General features: G+C 44.8%; 1 protein-coding gene and 1 long non-coding RNA gene across 4 annotated transcripts in view; one reads left to right on the forward strand and one right to left on the reverse strand.

Annotated features, from left to right (window-relative positions):
- The window catches only part of HERC3 (HECT and RLD domain containing E3 ubiquitin protein ligase 3), a 119,073-nt gene extending 117,403 nt beyond the window's left edge, over positions 1–1,670 (reverse strand). The window contains exon 1 of one of the 3 annotated variants that reach the window (XR_012915714.1): positions 1,532–1,669. The gene's annotated coding sequence lies outside the window, so the exon portion shown is untranslated. Of the gene's footprint in view, positions 1–934; positions 987–1,531 lie in introns of those variants that run through there. The other 2 variants (XM_020284611.2, XM_012774049.3) reach the window with 2 other exon arrangements.
- A 1,926-nt stretch (positions 1,671–3,596) lies between these two features.
- Positions 3,597–10,364, forward strand: LOC105876360 (uncharacterized). The gene is made up of 2 exons (XR_001156429.3): positions 3,597–4,007; positions 10,122–10,364. It is a non-coding gene; the product is annotated as an uncharacterized LOC105876360 (long non-coding RNA).
- Positions 10,365–14,665: the final 4,301 nt, after the last annotated feature.

Here is a 14,665-nt window from a genome sequence, read left to right on the forward strand (position 1 = left end):
AACCATACCATTTGGAACATTTTGGAATCCCTGTTTCTTTTTTCAAAAATGAAACTCCAGCTACTTACTGAACAAGTAGAGCTGCAGGCTAGTTAACCCTGACTTTTTTTTTTTCCATGCCAAAGGAGGAGTTTTGCCAAAGAGGTTTCTAAACTGTCTCCTTGATTCCTGCACTATTCTTTCTCCAGAAGGTTCCTAGATAGGGGTTAGATAATGATGTGGAATAGGTAATTCCTCTATTTTGCTTAAAAATATGTCATTCATTTACTTTGCTTTTTTTTTTTCTGCTTTATAATAATGTTACTCCCTCCTCCCCCAGGGTAAAAGGAAAGTACAAAAAGGAGAGAGAGCTTCACAGTAATCTGCCTACTAAAATATGATACCCTCTTCTCTCTCTAGCCACTGCATTTTAAAGGGTTATTAATCCTCATTTTTTTTCCTCCTTTCTCCTCAGTCTGGAGTCAAAAAAAAAAAAATCAGCTCCCTTGGTGTTATCAAAGCATCAAATAAAAGGTTCTGGAAATAGCGTCCTATTTGTGGAAAGTGCCAGAAGACACACGCACACACACACAAAAAAAAAAAAAATGGAAGAGCAGGTCCTTGAACCGTCTTTCCCGACGCTTTCTGCGGGTGACGAAGGCCAGCCAAATCCTGGAAGGCTTAGCGATGAATTTAAGGTACTGGTGTGCAAGCTAAAGTGAAAATGCAATCGGAAAACAGCCAGAATCGGCGACCGCCCGACGGGCCGACGGCCAAGTTCAAAGACTCGTTCCCGGAGCCGCCGCCGCCGCCGCCGCCGCGAGCGCAGGATCGCCGCTCGGTCGCGTCGCGCCCCCGCGGGCCCGTCCGACTCGGGTCCCACGCGCCCTGCCCCGCGCGGCCGCCCGGGTGTGCCCACGCCGCACGGCCACACGCGCACGGCGCCAGGTCCCACCTGCCCGCCGCCGTCCGAGCCCCCGCCACAGCCCGCGCGCCGGTCCCCGCGCCGACGCGCCGGCTCGCTGACACACCCGCGCGCACGCACGTGTCCCCACACACACACACCCGCGCCCCGGCCCCGCCCCGGAGGCGGACTCGGGCGAGGCCAGCCGGCGCCGCCTCCGCGAGGTGGGTGGCGCCGGGCCCCGCCGCCCCGCCGGCGCTGTCACCGCGGACGCCGCGCCCCGCATCCTCGGCGCAAAGTCCTCTCCCGGGCCGCCGTCCCGCGGGGAGGAGTCCGCGTCCCTCTCAGCAACGACGTCCCCGGAGCCCCAGGGTGGACGTCCGGGCCGGGTGGGCGAGGGACGGCAGGCTCCGCGCGGTGACACTCCGCGTCGCGGCAGTCTCCCCGCGGGGTCCCGGCGGGAGGCGCGCCCCCACGTCGGAGGCTTTTCCAGCCCTTCCCGGCGCGGGGGGCTGCGGGGACGCCCCGACCTCCCCGCGCCCCCGCCCCGGGTCGTCGCGGGAGGCGCCCCGCCGGGAGCCGCGCGCTGACAGGCGCGCCGGGAGCGACCCTCCCCGTCCCCGGGCCCCCGGCCCCCGGCCCGCGCACCTCTGCGGCCGCTGCGCCGCGGCGTGGGCTCCCGACCGTCACGGCCCCTCAGGCTGGGCTCGGGCTCTCTCGGTTTTCGGCGTCACAATAATAAGGAAGTTTCCCCGCAAGCCTGCGGGCGGCGGAATGCGCCGCGGGAGTGACTTCGCGCCGGGCCAATGGGCGCCCTTCTGGGGCGGGCGCGGGCCAATGGCAGCCGCCGCGGCGCCGGCGGGGGCGGGCCGGCGGGCTCCCCGCGGGCGGGAGGCGGGGAGAGGCCCAGGCCCGGGAGGGAGGCGCGAGCGGCCCGAGGTGACAGGACCCGGGCGCGGGGACGGCGGCGCGGCGCGCCGGCCGCGGTCGCACCGCAAGACACCGAGCGTCCGCGTTGAGATAAGAATGCGGGACTGATCAGCGGCTGGTCTGAAGGTTCTGGGCTCCGGTTTTTATTATTTATGCAGAGGTGACCGCAAGCCGTGGGGACAGGGGTCGAAAGCGACGGGGGGCGAGCGCGGGAGTCTTCTGTTTTACTCACCAACGTAGGACCGCGGGTGGGAGAGGCGGGAAGGAGCCGCTGCGGCTGCCGGCTCCCTTCTGGAGAGTTGGGGACGGAAGAGTAGGGCGACACTGCAGAAGAAAGCAGGGCTTGGGGACACTGGAGGGTGGGGGCTGGGGGAGCGTGAAAAGAAAAGTCCCTGAGCACCAGATCTTAAACCTTGTAATCTGAAAGACACCCTGTGGCCTAAACCCAGTAACAGATTAAAAAAAAAAAAAAAAAGTTTGTCCTCTTCTCTCTCCTACTTTTCCCTGACACCGAATGTCAGAGCTTCCTCCTCCTCCCCAAGGTCACAAGTGCTTTTCAGACTTGCCCTGGTCCTTATCTGATCCACAGATAATCTTTTGAAGAAAAGACATTCTCCCAAAGGTAGCTCCGTGTGTCTGCCACCACCACCACCCCTTAAATTGGAAACGCAGGACGCTAGGAAAGTCCAGCTTGAATCCAAAGAAATAACTCTCCCCGTGGGAGAATTGCTATAACCTGGCAATTTGAACCAAGAAGGAACGCCCTTTGAGGCCGGATTCTTTGCAAGGACGTTCAGATCCCCACAGGTCTGCAGTTAACCTGCCTGAGAACCTAACTGATTGATTCATTAGAGGGAGAAAAAAAATAAATTTTATCTCCTGGAGACGAGACAATGTTGGCTGGCGAATGAGCCCTCGGTGAAATAAAGCAAATTGTCAAACACACCTGAGGCCGGAAAGATTAGAAGGCAGAATCTCACTTATCAGGTAGCTAACTAAGGTCATCTAGGAAAAATAAGAGAAACCTTTGACTTTTGAATCACACCGGACACTTCTAGAAACACTGAGGACCAGAGCTCCAGCAGTGTGGCAGTTTCACAAAAGTTTAGTCCATTGCAAAGATGAAATCCTAATTTAGAGATAATATCACCAAAAAGAACTGGGGAAATGGTCAGAGAGAGAGGAGGAAGGAGGATATTTGAGAAGGAAAAGAGTGGGAGCCTGTTTTCTTGTGTCACATGTGAGGTTTGTAATCAATCAGTGTTTGGGTTGAATGATCCGTCCATGGCTCAGGTGTATTTCATATGAAATTTCATCTTGAGAAAAAGGGGGGTTTATCAACGACTCCAACCTGGAGGTGGGGCAGGAGTGATGTTTAAATAACAAATTAAAGTACTTTACACAATAAACAGCCAGACCCTGGAAACTTAAACATGTAGAACAAACAGAAAATATCACAACAGTTCATTTTATTAACCGATCCAATGTATAATGGCAATTTCCTCAGCAAGCAAGTCCTGCTCCCTTTACCAAAATGGCTTTAAATGGCCCTAGCACCAACAATAGTCATGTTTTTTCGTTTTGTTTTTTGAGACGGGGTCTCACTATTCCCTGGGCTAGAGAGCAATGGCATCATCACAGCTCTTGGGCTCAAGAGATCATCCTGCCTCAGCCTCCCAAGTAGCTGGGACTGCTGCAGTCACATGCCACCATCCCTGGCTAATTTTTCTTATTTTTTGTAGAGGGGGGGGGGTGGTGTCTCACTATGTTGCTCAGGCTGGTCTTGAACTCCTGGCCTCAAGCGAAACCTCCTCCCTCAGCCTCTCAAAGTGCTAGGATTACAGGCATGAGCCACCATAACTTTTGACGGGAGCAAGGGACCATGTGGTCCAGCTCTGTCACCAGGCAAATGAGGAGCCCCCGGGACAAGAGCAATAATGCTTAAGGCTGCTGTACTTCTGCAAGAACTCACACTGATTTGCCCCATTCTTCACAGCTCACTTCATAAAATTCATATGTCTATTTCAAAGTGAAACAAATTTTCAATGGAATAGGAATACCTTTAATGGTGACTTGTTTTCTTTCTTCTCTGTGTTTAACTTACTTGTCCTGCAGACAAACATTCACTCGGTAAACTTAGAAAGAGAACAGATAGACTTCTGATATCTTGGGTAAAACCTATGGAAAAAAACAGGTCAGTGAGAACATTCTGTCTCTCAGATACATGTTTTTTGTTGTTGTTGTTGTTGTTGTTTTTTGAGACAGTCTAGCTCTGTCTCCCTCACTTACAGTACAGTGGTGTTATACTTGACAGCAACTTCAAAATCCTGGGCTCAAGCGATCCTCCTGCCTCAGCCTCCCAAGTAGCTGGGACCACAGGCATGTGCCAGTCCACCCAGCTAATTTTTCTATTTTTTGTAGAGACAGGGTCTGGCTCTTGCTCACACTCCTGACCTCAAGCGATCTTCCCACTTGAGGCTCCCAAAGTGCTAGGATTATAGGCATGAGCCACCATGCCCAGCCTCTCAGATATACTTTTGAAGAATAAATTTCTTCACCTGTAGGAGAAGAATTAGGTAAACCTGTCTGATTTACTGGACAGGTAAAATATGTGCATCCTATAGGGCTACATAAAGACAAAGATGTTTCTTAGTCACCCACCCTTGGTATAGACAATATTTAAGGGAAAAATTAGTTGCAAACCTTTTTTTCACTGTTTTTGGTTGTTTAATATAAGAGGTCTGTGTATACCCAGGCTAAGGTTATTGAAAACTGTCCTGTAACACACAGCATTAATTTATTAATGTGAAAATAGCTTAGAAGAAAGACATTATGTAATTCTATATTGCCATCAATCAAATAATCATTAACTGTGATTAAATATATTCTCTATGTTGTATTGCTAGACAAGAAGCACCATTCCTGACTACAAAGAGCTTATAGCCATTATGACTATTCCTTTATTTTTTATTGAAACCATTTAGAGTTTGTTTGCAATTTTTTTCTTATCAAGACCTTTGAATGAGCCGGGCACGATGGCTCACACCTATAATCCTAGCACTCTGGGAGGCCGAGGCAGGAGGATTGCTCAAGGTCAGGAGTTCAAAACCAGCCTGAGACCCAGTCGGTACTATAAATAGAAAGAAATTAATTTGCCAACTAATATATATAGAAAAAATTAGCTGGGCATGGTGGCACATGCCTGTAGTCCCAGCTACTTGGGAGGCTGAGGCAGGAGGATTGCTTGAGCCCAGGAGTTTGAGGTTGCTGTGAGTTAGGCTGATGCCACAGCACTCACTCTAGCCTGGGCAACAGAGTAAGACTCTGTCTCAAAAAAAAAAAGAAAAACAAAAAAAAACAAAAAAAAACTTTGAATGAAGCACAAGAACCTTACCTTAAATAAAAGAAACTTGTTCCTACTGTATATATTAAAATGTATTAATGATAACAGGATTGGATGATTGAACATTTTCTAAGGAAGCCCTTAAGCTGAGCATTGGCTTGTCTCTGAAGTTTTCATGCAGTAACACTTTTAGGAAGTAACATATTTTCCTAAAGCTTTCTCTTTTCAAAGGTCCCAAAAATTGTACTATTGAAAATGGCATCAAGCGTTTCACAGTGACTAGACTGACAAAATGAGTACTTCGGGGAATGCAACAAAGATCATTGTTTGTGTCCATGTAGCTGCATCAAGTGTGTGTATTTTAACTGCCCCAAATCAGGCCGCTGTTTTACCTTTCTAGAAGCAAAGAAAGTATTCAAAAATTTACTTGTGTCAAACCAAAAGAAAATCATAAAATTGAAAAATCCCCTTTCTTGGAAGTTTTAGGAAATCTGGGTCAAATGAAATTTAAGGAATTTTTTTATATCCTAGAAAAGCTGAAGTGAGCGTGTGGAATTTCAAAAGGGCATACTTACAATGATATTAGATGGCTTTATAGGTTGGCCATGAAATCTGGAAACACAGGCAAATATACCTAATAAGTGGTTCGTTGTTGTTGCATGATATGATATGTTAAATGTGTCGTCCCTTGTAACAATGCATAGTTCATGTTACAGTGAGCAGGGCGCTTCCACATGACATTTCCCTCGATCCCAGCAAAAGCAGCTGTGATGTGTTGCCTTGGAGAATTTCTCCTTCTGATTTTTACTGAATAAACCTATACCTGTAGCATACCCTAGAAGAAGTAAGTAGGCAGGAGGTTCGCTCTGTAAAGTTGACATATGATATAACATGATATAATTTACTTACTAGAAATGTGTAAAAAAATAAAATAATGTTGTCTGTGTTTCCAGACTTTATGGCCACCCTTTTTTTAATTTTATTTTTGAGACAGAGTCTCACTCTGTTGCCCGGGCTAGAGTGCCGTGGCATCAGCCTAGCTCACAGCAACCTCAAATTCCTGGACTCAAGTGATCCTCCTGCCTCAGCCTCCCGAGTAGCTGGGACTCTAGGCATGTGCCACCATGCCCTGCTAATTCTTTCTATATATTTTTAGTTGGCCAATTAATTTCTTTCTATTTTTAGTACAGAGGGGGGGTCTCGCTCTTGCTCAGGCTGGTTTCGAACTCCTGACTTTAAGCGATCCTCCCACCTTAGCCTCCCAGAGTGCTGGGATTACCTACATGAGCCACCTCACCTGGCCCATTGCCACCCTTTTAATAAATGGGGACTTCCCCTGGTCAAGACTTTAAAATAAAAAAAAATAAAATAAATAAAAATAAATAAATGGGGACTAATAAGTTGGTATTTAACCTTCTATTGGCTTTGAGTATTTTGTTTTCAGTCTACTGTTGGCAAAATCTCAATGAAATCTGCTATTATATTTAATTTAGAGTTGTTGATTAACAGATTGTTCTTACGTTACCGATACTATAGATATCATAGTTGATTCTGTTTCCCTCTTTGATTCTCAAAAGCCTGGGGCAAAATGTCTGGCCCATCTGTATAGAATCTTACTGCTTGCATTTTTTAGTTCATTTTAACTTTCCTAAGTCATCTTTCCATTGTATTCCTTTTCTTACCTACTTGAAAAATAAAAAAACAACTTGTTTTTCTCTTCACAAATGTAAAATATATTAACTGTATAAAATGTGTTATATACATATGAGAGAAAAGAAGAAAATAAAAATGATTTTTCCTTTCATTGACCACATCTAGTTCTTAATAGTTTAGCATTTCTAATGCATATATATGCATTTTTAGAAGTGACTTATTCTTTACATAATATTTTTCATTCTGCTCTCTGAATGTAACAACATATATTAAACATCTTTAATGGAATTAAATATTATCCTACAACAGTATTTTAAACAATTGCATGGAATTCACAAAATAGTCATTTACTTAACCAATTTCTCCCTCTGCATGTTTAAATTGTTTTCTTTACCACTGTAAACAATTGTGCAATGTAGCTAAACATAGTGAATACGGCTAAATTTTTGTCCCTTCCCTTGATTATTTCATTAAGATAAATTCCTAAAGGTGGAATTGCTAGTTCTCTTAAGGTTTTGTAGTTTTCCAAATTTCCCTAACAAAACATGGCACCAGCCAAACGCACAGTATCTGAGTGCCTTATATGTAGCCCCCTTATCAGTAATATTTTTTAATGTTTTTATTGTATTAACTTTGTAAGTTACCATAAGACTTTACTGAAATATATAGATTATAAGCAAATAAAAATAAATTTCTAGCAAAATAAAAAGTAATATGCACACACCTAAACATTAGGTTCCAGAAAGGGGGCGGGCACGGTGGCTCACGCCTGTAATCCTAGCACTCTGGGAGGCTGAGGCAGAAGGATCGTTCAAGGTCAGGGGTTGGAGACCAGCCTGAGCAAGAGCGAGACCCCGTCTCTACTAAAAATAGAAAGAAATTAATTGGCCAACTAAAAATATATAGAAAAAATTAGCCGCGCATGGTAGTGCATGCCTGTAGTCCTAGCTACTCGGGAGGCTGAGGCAGGAGGATCGCTTGAGCCCAGGAGTTGGAGGTTGCTGTGAGCGAGGCTGACACCACGGCAGTCTAGCCTGGGCGACAGAGTAAGACTCTGTCTCAAAAAAAAAAAAAAAAGTTCCAGAAAGGAAGGTCTGTGCAAACCCAAACTGTTGTTAATCTTTTTCATCTTCAGTACTCGTGCACAAGCCAGTGACAATGAGTTGAGGGTTCACCAAGTTCCACAGCAAAAAAGAAAAAAAATTTCATTAAAAAGACAAAGTGTCATAATTTGCGTCATCAACAATAGAATGCTAGCCAGAGAAAACATTCTATTTTCCATTTCTCAAATAGCAAACTTAGTGTCGTGATTTAAAACATCCACTGTGGCCCAGTCACCTTTGCCATCAGTCATTTTGTCATGTGTGTCCCATTGCTTTATACAGGAAAACAACCTTACTGACCAACCATAAGGCAAACACATACTTTATGACAGGGGTCCTCAAACTTTTTAAACAGTTCACTGTCCCTCAGACCGTTGGAGAGTGCGCACTGTGGGCCCGGGACGAGTCGGCTGCTAAGCAGGACAGGCAGCGGCGACAAAAACACCCAGTGGGCCAGATAAATGTCCTAAGCGGGCAGCATGTGGCCCTCGGGCCATAGTTTGAGGACGCCTGCTTTATGAGTTCTTTTGCAGCCTGCTGTGGTCTGAATGTTTGTGTCCCCTCAATGTTCATATGTTGAAATCCTAACCCTAAGGGTGATGGGATTGGAAGGTGGGGACTCTGGGAGAGGATTGCATCATGGGTGGGAGGAGCCCTCATGACTGGAATTGGTGCCTTTGCGTAAGAGACCCCAGAGAGCTGGCTGGCCCCTTCCAGCATGGGGACACAGTGAGAAGGTGCCATCTGTGAACCCGGAAATAGGTCCTCCCCAGATGCCAAATCTGGCACTTTGACCTTGGTCTTGCCAGCCTCCAGAACTTTGAGGAATAAATTTCTGTTTATAAACTTCCCAGTCTATGGGATGTTGTTATAATAGCCTGAACATAACTAAGGCATAGGCTTTTGGGGTGGAATTGTTCTTGCCCATTTCCCTTTTGGATAAAAGTTCAAAGGACACTCAAGCCTGTAATCTAGGACTCTGGGAGGCAGATGGCTCGATGTCATGAGTTCGAGACCAGCCTGAGCAAGAACTCTACTAAAGCCTGACCCCATCTCTACTAAAAATAGAAAGAAATTAGCTGGACAACTAAAAATATATAGAAAAAATTGCCAGGCACGGTGGCACATGCCTGTAGTCCTGGCTACTCAGGAGGCTGAGGCAGAAGGGTCACCTGAGCCCAGGAGTTTGAGGTTGCTGTGAGCAAGGCTGACGCCATGGCACTCACTCTAACCTGGGCAACAGAGTGAGACTCTGTCTCAAAAAAAAAAAAAAAAAAAAAAAAAAAAAAAAACAGTTCAAAGGACATGTCTTAGTCCATTTTGTGCTACTGTGATAGAATAATACCACAAATGGGATACTGTATAGTCAACAGAAATGTATTGTCTCATGGTTCTGGGGGCTGGCAAGTCCAATATCAAGATGCCAGCATGTGGCGAAGGCCTTCTTGCTGTGTCATTGTATGGCAAAAGGAGAAATAGAGAGGAACTCTGTCCTCACATGGAGGAAAGCAGAAGCACAAAGAGAGAAACTGAGTCCTCACACGACAGAAGAACAGAGAAGCAAAAAGGGGCCCAAACTCACCCTTTTTTAATACCAGTAATTCCACCCTGGAGAGATGGACTCTCATGGTCTAATCACCCCTCAACAATCCCATTTCTTTTTTTTTTGAGATAGAGTCTCACTTTGTTGTCCAGGCTAGAGTGCCATGGCGTCAGCCAAGCTCACAGCAACCTCCAACTCCCGGGCTCAGGCGATCCTCCTGCCTCAGCCTCCCGAGTAGCTGGGACTACAGGCATGCTCCACCATGCCCAGCTAATTTTTTCTATATATTTTTAGTTGGCCAATTTATTTCTTTCTATTTTCAGTAGAGACAGGGTCTCTCTCTTGCTCAGGCTGGTTTTGAACTCCTGACCTTGAGCGGTCCTCCCGCCTCGGCCTCCCAGAGTGCTAGGAACAATCCCACTTCTTAATGCTATTACAATGGCAAATAAATTTCAATATGGCTTCTGGAGGGTACAAACATTCAAACCATGGCAGTAGGCATACACGTGTCAGCCCTGAACAGTCTGAATGGCTTGCCCAACACCTGGAATGGAACATGCAGCCTGGGCCGGATTAGCATTGTGTTCTGATCAATTATGCTGATGTTTCTGAGGACAAATGGCCTAGAATATGTCATCGGTTAAATATTTTCTCCTCCAAATTCAGGTCTACCCAGAATCTCAGAATGTGGACTTATTTGGAAATGGGTCTTTGGAGGTGTATACTTACTTAAGATGAGTAATGCATCCAGAAATGAAAAAAAACCACCAACCACCTCCAGAAGTAAGGAGAGGCATCGGACAGATTCTCCCCCAGAGCTTCCAGAAGAAATCAACATTACTGATATGATACTTTGATTTCAGACATCTAGCCTCAGAATTATTAGATAATAAATTTCTATTGTTTTAAGCCACCCAATTTGATGTACTTTAATATACTAACCCTAGCAGGCTACTCTAGAAAGTAAGGTGATGTTACAAGAAGCAACTATTACAGGCTTTAATGTAGTGTAGCTATGGCATCTATCACCAGGTTAATTGCCAGAATCTTCTACTCTGGCATCCTCGCCCAAAGTTCCCTTCCTCTGAGAGTCCCATGCGTGCTTTTCCCAAAGTGTCAGCTCAATCAAAAAGAATGACATTTCCAAACTGACAAAGTCTATTTTTAGTCCAGGTATGTGGGGAGCTGGCTATAGCTTTCCAACAAGCACTGACATCCCTTTGGAAGCAAATGTAGGTTAGCCAAAGTTGTTGTACAAAGTGCCTCTCTCTCTGCCCGATATTTTGTTATAGTATCAGTGAAATCATAGCTCCCTATCAATTTCACAGAGAGCAAGTAAATTTATAACATTAAACTTATAGAAGCCTTGACCTTGATAAAATTCTAGTCATTCAAAGGCAAAAGCATTGTATTTTCCCTGACATTACAGCTGAACAGTTACCCTTTCCAATGTGACTATAATAGTAGAAACTGAAAATATTTATGTTTATTTTTTTTTTATTTTTTTTTTTTTTGAGACAGAGTGTCATTCTGTTGCCCTGGCTAGAGTGAGTGCCATGGCGTCAGCCTCGCTCACAGCAACCTCAATCTCCTGGGCTCAAGCGATCCTCCTGCCTCAGCCTCCTGAGTAGCTGGGACTACAGGCATGTGCCACCATGCCCGGCTCATTTTATATATATATATATATATTTTTTTTTTTTTTTTTTTTTGAGACAGAGTCTCACTTTGTTGCCCAGGCTAGAGTGAGTGCCGTGGCATCAGCCTAGCTCACAGCAACCTCCAACTCCTGGGCTCAAGCGATCCTCCTGCCTCAGCCTCCCGAGTAGCTGGAACTACAGGCATGTGCCACCATGCCCAACTAATTTTTTCTATATATATATTAGTTGGCCAATTTTTTTCTTTCTATTTATAGTAGAGACAGTGTCTCGATCTTGCTCAGGCTGGTTTTGAACTCCTGACTTTGAGCAATCCACCCGCCTCAGCCTCCCAGAGTGCTTGGATTACAGGCGTGAGCCACCGGGCCCGGCCTCTATATATATTTTTAGTTGGTCGATTAATTTCTTTCTATTTTTAGTAGAGATAGGGTCTCACTCTTGCTCAGGCTGGTTTTGAACTCCTGACCTTGAGTGATCCTCCCGCCTAGGCCTCCCAGAGTGCTAGAATTACAGGCATGAGCCACCACGCCCGGCCTATTTTACTTTCTTATTGAAATATTATTTATCCTATAAAGCAAGACTCTGAATGTTAAGGTGAAATGTCATGAATCTCATTGAAACTTCCCCTTTGGAGGTTCTGTAATGGAGTCTATTGAAATAAACTGATGATAAACAGATTAACAGGAGAAAGGCATGCCAATGTAGTAAAACACGCATGTGTGAGCAGGAGTCACACAGAATATGAGATTCAAGGAAGGGGCACATGGTTGAAGTTTAAATACCCTCTTTGTATGGGAGAGGGAAGGAGGGGATGTGGGCAATTTTAGAGGAAGAGTAAATGATTTTTAGGGAAAAAGCATGGGACCAGGGGACAGAAAATAGCCTGGGACCAAGTTCCTCTGGGTTCTGGGAGAGGTAGCAACAAATTATGGGAAGGGGAGGGGCAGAAGTGTACTGTGGACAAACAGTGATACAGCCTGTCAGGTTAAAAAAGAAACGTTTTCCAGACAAGTATAGGAAGAATAGCCTGTCTGGGTGTGGTGATAACTTTTGATTTTCTCTCTGGTGATTAATCTTCCTTGTGTTTTTGATGAGAGGAGGTTTGAGACAATTGCATTGCTTTTGGAAGAACTTCCCTGGGTCAGATTAAGAGCACTTGAGAGAGAGCCCCTCCCTGCCCATTGAAATCTGGGAGCAGCTGGACGCGGGCAGAGAGAGACCTCAATTCTGAGGCCTTTCAATCTCCTTTGTTCTAAGCACTCAGCATATTTTGGAGTATTGTTTTCTGAGCCCCAACGTTGTCTGTGGAGAGGACCCAGGAAAATCAATCATCCTACAGAAAACGAGTTCATTCCTTTATTAATTAAAAGGAAATCTTGGCACTTAAATGTTTTATTTTAAAAAGAAAAAAAGCTCAACATTATATTGCAAAATGAAATGGAAACTGTTCGTTTTGATCAGTTACAGAAATGGAAAACCACTTATGTAAGTAAATTTCCTAAGGGAGATACTCTGACCCTAGGTCAGCCTCTGAATCATCCAGTGAACTTGGACATGCCGAATCTAGGCTACACAGACAAGGATATCTTGAGTGTCTAGGGCTGGCATCAAACTGAACTCCAAATACATTTTAATTAGGGATCAACTGGACGACTCTTGATAATTTCACTGAATGGGTAACAGTTGCTGCAAATTAGAAGCTACCTTGTTTATGTCTCATCCAGTCTTTGAGAAGAGATTGCCAATTATTTATTTATTTTTGAGACAGAGTCTCACTTTGTTGCCCAGGTTAGAGTGAGTGCCAGGGCGTCAGCCTAGCTCACAGCAACCTCAATCTCCTGGACTCAAGCAATCCTCCTGCCTCAGCCTTCCAAGTAGCTGGGACTACAGGCATGCGCCACCATGCCTGGCTCATTTTTTCTATATATATATTAGTTGGCCAATTAATTTCTTTCTATTTATAGTAGAGACGGGGTCTCACTCTTGCTCAGGCTGGTTTCGAACTCCTGACCTCGAGCAATCCACCCGCTTCGGCCTCCCAGAGTGCTAGGATTACAAATGTGAGGCACCGCACCGGCCTGCCAATTATTTGTTGAATTATTTTGACATCAACTTTGGGGAGCTACTAGTTTTTGTAATATTCAGAAAAATCCTTTAAGAAACATAGATGACAGAAGGCTGGGGCAGGAGGATCACTTGAGCTCAGGAGTTTGAGGTTACAGTGAGCCCTGATTGTGCCAGGTACGCTCCAGCCTGGGTGACAGAGGGAGACCCTGTCTCTAAAAAGGAAAACAAAGAAACATAGACAGAATGTTCGGTACAACACCAAAACGAACACATTTTCAGCTAACAAAAGTAACTCTCAACAGAACAGATTCTGCAGCCTCTTTGCAAGCTGATTCTAGAAACATAAGAAGCCCTGACATGGGTGTTTGGGAAAAGAGAAGCAGGAATTAGCAGTACCAGGCTGTAGGAAAAGAATGGGGAGTTTTTGTGGGTTACCTTTTCTGTTTCCTCTTCTCTTTCCTTCCTTCTTTGCCATTTGGAGTCCCACACAATTAGATCACCATTCTTAACTTTCTTTTCTGATCATCCATCCCGGTTGAGAATCTGATGGAAGTTATGCATGATGCAGGTACTCAGACAATTATGAGCACCATTCCAGGAGCATTTGTGGATTTTCTGCATCTAGGGATAGACTTAATGCATTGCTCTTCCCTCATTAGGAACCTTTGCCTCAACCCCTCCACCAAATCCTTCCAAAAAGGGATCTAATGAATTCATTCATACTAAAATACAAATAAAGCTTAAAGTTTGGCCATTCTCTCCTAGAAGAGAATTTTAACCGAAGTGACTTCACCACTGTGTTATGTGGGAATAGCATTTTAGCCCCTAAGAACATCTTCCTGATGGCCCAAAATCAAACACTCATATAAGAGAAGCTTGATTTAGAATGCCCACCCTTCAACCTAACTCAAAATATATCAAACTGAATTCATTTTTCCCCCAGAAAATTAATTCCATTTTCATTGCCTTCATAATCTAGGTTCAAGAATCTTGGAGTTAGCTTGATTCTGGACTCTTCTCCTCCTATCCAATCAATCATCAAATACCACCATCCATCATCTTTTTCTTTATGATGTCTTTCATATCCATCCCTTCCTGTATGTATTAGACGAGTATTGCTGCTGTAACAAATTTCCACAAATTTAGTGGCTTAAAACAACACAGATTTATTCTTTTACAAATTCTGAAGGCCAGGAGTCTGAAATGAGTCTTTCGGGGCTAAAATCAAGCTATTGACAAGGCTGGTTTCCCGCTAAAAGATCCAAGAGAGAATCCATTCCTTGCCTCTTCCAGCTTCTAAAAGTTGCCCATATACTTTAGCTCATGGCCAAATCACTCCAGTCTCTAGTTCCATAGTCACATCACCTTCTCTTATAAAGACCAATGTAATGTGATTACACTGGGCTCACCAGGAAAATCCATCCCATCTACACATCCTTAATCACATCTGCACGTAAGAAAACATCTTCCCACGTTCTGTGGATTAGG

Source organism: Microcebus murinus, chromosome 29 (genome assembly GCF_040939455.1).
Source record: "Microcebus murinus isolate Inina chromosome 29, M.murinus_Inina_mat1.0, whole genome shotgun sequence".
Lineage (NCBI taxonomy): Eukaryota > Metazoa > Chordata > Mammalia > Primates > Cheirogaleidae > Microcebus > Microcebus murinus.